This window comes from Molossus molossus, unplaced genomic scaffold (genome assembly GCF_014108415.1).
Source record: "Molossus molossus isolate mMolMol1 unplaced genomic scaffold, mMolMol1.p scaffold_m16_p_1, whole genome shotgun sequence".
NCBI lineage: Eukaryota > Metazoa > Chordata > Mammalia > Chiroptera > Molossidae > Molossus > Molossus molossus.
Window position 1 is genome coordinate 183,413,139 of NW_023425344.1, and position 5,350 is coordinate 183,418,488.

Genomic DNA, 5,350 nt, shown 5'->3' on the forward strand with positions numbered 1-5,350 from the left:
CAGGTCAGGCGTCTCCTCTGGGATATCTGAAACAGCCAGGGCCTGGCTGAGTATTTCTCTTCCTAAATAGCCTTTCCATATGGTTATCTTGAAACAGCACATGGTGGTCATTGGATAGTAAGACTTCTTAAATAGCAGCTGGCTTCCACCAGAGTGAGCATTCCAAAAAATACAGGCGTAAGTTGCAAGGCTTTACTATGGCCTCACACTGGGTGTCACTTCTGCCCTATTCTACTGGTCAAAAATGAATCATAGGGCTAGTCCAGACTCAAGAGGAGGGACCACAAAAAGGCTTGAATACTGTTCACCAAAGGGCCATCTTTGAAGACTAGCTTCTAGAGAATTTGAAGATTCCACTGGATTACTTATATCCCACCTAGGGGCAGATCCAGATTTTATATCATTTGAAGTATATACAATTTGGAGGAACTTCTTGAAAAAATGGCAGGGCCCATGTAATGAGAGGCCCTGAAATTAGAGCTTCATTAACTTCACAGTTCATCTGCTTCTGACCCCTCCTTTCCAAATCAGCTATGGTAAAGGAGCAAATGTGGCTTTGGGGACTCCACTTACACTTGTGTACTGGGACAATTTCCAGACAAGGAGGAATCATTGTGAGCTTTCCTCACCCCTCACCAGAAGTGACTAGTGTTCAGTATAATATAATCTGAACATTTGAATGTTTAGAACTCAGGTCTCCTAACTTCCAACAGTGAATTTTCAAATACACCATATTCCACAGTGGTACAAATTCTTCAAAATCTTACTCTATTGCCCCCGCCAGCGTGGCTCAGTGGTTGAGCGTTGACCCATGCACCAAGAGGTCACCAGTTCGATTCCTGGTCAGGGCACATGCCCAGGATGTGGGCCCAATCCCCAGTGGAGGGCGTGCAGGAGGCATCCAATCGATGTCCTCTTTCATCAATGTTTCTCTCTCTCTCCTCCCTTTCTTTTTCTTTAAAATCAGTAAAGAGCCCTGGCCGGTTTGGCTCAGCGGTTGGAGCGTTGGCCTGCGGACCAGAGAGTCCAGGGTTCGGTTCCTGCTAGGGGAAGGAAGGAAGGAAGGAAGGAAGGAAGGAAGGAAGGAAGGGAGGGAGGGAGGGAGGGAGGAGGGAGAGAGAGAGAGAGAGAGAGAGAGAGAGAGAGAGAGAGAGAGAGAAAGAAAGAAAGAAAGAAAGAAAGAAAGAAAGAAGAAAGAAAGAAAGAAAGAGATTCTTCAAAAAAAAAATCTTACTCTATCATCTCTAGACCTTTTTTCTCTGGCTGCTCCTTAAATGTAGATGCTCTTCAATGTTCCTTCTCATTCTATCCTATCTTCAGATGGCCGTTCACATGATTCTTTCTACTGCCCAAATCAGATGACTCCTAAACCTCTTCACGCTTCTTTAGTTCCAAACATATATTAGATAGCAATTTCTATTTGAATGTCCCACAGGAATGCCAAGATCTGTGTGGCCAAAAGTTAATTTATTTCTTACTGTGATGACAGGCACCATACAGTCATTTTCAAAAACACTCAGTGTGGCTCACTGGTTGAGCATCGACCCATGCACCAAGAGGTCGCCGGTTTGATTCCCAGTCAGGGCACATGTCCAGGTTGTGGGCCAAATCCTCAGTGGGGGGCATGCAGGAGGTGGGCAATCGATGTTCTCTCTCATCAATGTTTCTATTTCTCCCTTCCTGTCTAAAATCAATAAAGAAAAAATATTTACAAAAAAACATTGAGCAGCCCTTGCCAATTTGGCTCAGTGGTTAGAACGTCGGTCCGCAGACCAAAGAGTTGTGCATCTGATTCTGGCCAAGGGCATGCACCTCGGTTGCAGTTTGATCCCCACTAGGTTAGCGTCGTGAAGGAAGCAACCAATCGATATGTCTCTCTCGTGTCAATGTTTCTCTCTTTCTCTCTCTTCCCCTTATACTCTGTCTGAAGATAAATGGAAAAATATCCTCAGGTGAGAATTTTTTTAAAAATTACAAAAAATTGAGCATTTACTACGTCAGGCACTGGGAATACAGTGGTAAAGAACACAGACAAGGTGCCGGTGCTTCAGATATTAAATAAATAAATAAAGTCATTAGAGATTGTGATAAATGCTATGACAAAAACAGAGTGATGAGAAAGAGCAACTGGGGAAGGCCTTTCTGCAAAGGTAACATTTGCACTTTAACTTGAAGGAGAAATAATGTCAATCATGCAAAGAGGTGTGTGGGAAGAGCATTGTAAGCAAAAAGTACAAAAAAAGGAAAAGGCTTAGTAGCCTTAGAGGTCTGGTAGCAATGAGGTTAACGAGAGAATGGCATAAGGGGGCTGGTGAGAGGTAGGAGTCCGTCTATGCAAGGTCTTGCTGGCCACAGTAAGGAATTGGATTTTACTATAAAAATAACAAGAAGACACTAAAGGGTTTTCATTTGGGAAGAAGGGGTGTCATGACCTGATTTACATTTTTTTAAAATATGTTTTTATTGATTTTAGAGAGAGGAAGGGAGAAATGAGAGAAAAACATCCATCAGCTGCCTCCTGAATGCCTCCTACTGGGGATTAAGCCAGCAACCCAGGCATGTGACCTGACCAGGAATAGAACCTGTAACTTCTCAGTCCATGGGAGGAAGGTCAATCAACTGAGCCACACCAGCCAGGGCCGATTTACATTTAAAAATAAGCCACTGACTGGTGTGTAGTGAATGGATTGTGGAGTGGGAAGATTGGGAGGTTATTATAGTAGAATAGTCTACAGAAAGCTTGGATTAGGGCAGTAGCAAGACATACAGGGGTAATTAAATGGATTCAAGATTAATACTGAAAGTAAATCATAGAACTTGGTGATGGATTGAATTGAGGGGGTGAGAGAAAGAAACCAAGGATAGCTCCCTGGGGGAAAAGGAGGACATTGCTCCCAGTTTTTTACTAGAGCACCTATGGGTGGGTGTCACCACCACTGGCTCCATCTCCAAAGACATTATCCTCTAGTTCTCCTTTCCCCAACAACTCCATATCCAATCAGTCACTGTATTAGTAAGGATTACCCAGAGAAACAGGACCAGTAGGATATATGTATATTTAGACATTTATTTTAAGGAATAGCTCACAATATTTTGGGAGCTGGCTAGTCCAAAATCTGCAGGGCAGCCCTGTCCAGTATGGCTCAGAGGTTAGAGTGTTGGCCTGCGGACCTGAGAGTCCTGGGTTTGGTTCCCGCTAAGGGCATGTACCTTGGTTGCAGTTAGTACCTGGCCCCTGTTGGGGCTGTGTGGCTCGCAACCAGTACATGTGTCTCTCTCACATCGATGTTTTTCTCTCTTCTTCCCTCCTGCTCTATCTGAAGATAAATGCAAAAATGTCCTCGGGTAAGGATTTAAAAAAAAAAAAAGTAGTTCCTTTAAAAAGAAAAACAAAAACAAAATCTGCAGGGCAGGCCAGCAGGCTGGAGACTCTGGGAAGACCTGATGCTGCAGAGTCCAAAGGCAGTCTGGAATCAGAATTCCTTTTTCCTCCGTGTTTTCCTAAGGCCCTCAACTACTGGGATGAGAACCATCCACATTATGCAGGGTAATCTGTTGTACTCAATGAGAGTCTACTGATTTAATGTTAATACCATATAATAAATGCAGCAAAAACTAGACTACTGTTTGACCAAAAACTAGGTACCATGGACTACTAGCCAAGATGACACACAAAATTAATCATCACAGTCACTAATGTTGATTTTAACACTTATATACTTCTCAGATTGGTTCCTTCTTCTGTTACCATTGCCTAGCCTTTCCCTGACTTTTTCTGTCTTGCCTCCTTCCAATACATCTTTATAAATGGATGTCTGTGTATCATTGCCTGTCACAATGTAATATACAGAATCATCTGAGGATCTTGCTAAAAGGCAGATTCTAATTCATTAGGCCTGGGATGGGGCCTGAGATTCTGCTTCTAACAAGCTCCCCAGGTGTTGCTGCTAGATTAGTAACAAACTTTGAGTAACTGGACTGTAGAATATCTCTTGAAAGACCATCTTTATAAAATGTGTATTTGTAGACTCTCTGGAAAGACACACAAGAAATGGGAAACAATGGTTACCACTAGAAAGAATGGCTGATCATTGTACATACCCTTTTATAACCTGAATGGTGTAGTAAGCACTGTATTACATATTCAAAATAAGTTAAGAAAACAAAAACAAAAAATATCTGAAACTGTTCACTTCTAAAAACCCCGCAGTGGAGCCCACAGGTCAGGATGCAGTTTAGCCTATCTGAAGCCCTTTATTATGACCAGTTTATGTTCTGTTTATCTCCAATTTCACCACTCAGTCAGGTCAGAGACCACTTGTGTTCTTTCTACCAGAAATGCACTTCAGCAAATTTCATTGGTCTTTCAAACTCCAGTTTCTGCAGCGCTAATCTCAGGCAGCCTTCCCACGCATCGCCCCCGCTCTCCCCACGGTTAAAGTTGCCCTTTTACATTAACTTCACAATGCTTCTTTTTGTTTCAGTCATCACACTGTGTCGAAATATATTTACGTGTCTATCTCAGCTATTTGATTGTGCATACCTTGAGGACAAGGCTAGAGTTTATGTCTAGCGCAGACCGAGTTAAGAAGTTATTCTGCGAAAGAAGGAATCGTGTACTGGCCTCAAGCGGCTCACAGGAAGGGAAAAATCCTGGAGCACTGGGACTATTTTCGATCCCTTCGTGACTACCGCGAGGCAAACGCGCCAGGAGCTGAGTCCGAGCACCGTGGCTGCGAAGGCTGCCAGGAACGCCCCCTCGGCCTTCGCTCTTTCCCCGGCGCACCGCGCACGCCAGTAAGCAGACGGAAGGCCCCTCACCCAGCGCACGACTGCGCCCTCCGGGAGTCGGGGAGGCCGGTCCACCGTCCCACAGGCGGACATGGCGTTCAGAGCCCGTTCCGAGCCCGATCCGAGCCTGGGGGTCTCCTTGGTATCGGCCAGCGGCCACAGGCGGCGACCAAAGCGACCGATCGGTCGGGGAGGTGGTGGGATAGGCAGGGAAGGAGTAGCAAGGACTGGCCAGTGCCAGACAAGATACATCCCAACTAACTTTCTGCACTCACGCTCCCTCCCCGGCGCCGGGCTATGGTGGCGCTTCTCTGGCCGCTTCCTCTCTCCTAGCACCGCGTCCCGGGTACTGCATACCCCTCCACACCCTCCCGCGCTACCCGAAGTTCCACAGGCCACGCCCCACGCCCCCTTTCCGCCCACCCGCGCCCGCGCGTGGCGCTGCCGCCAGAGGGGGCGGAGCCTGGGCCCAGGCGTCCAGTCAGCCACGGTCCCAGCCTGCCCTGCGCGGGCCAACGAGAGCAAATCCAGTGACTCACCTCTGCCGCGCTAACTCCTC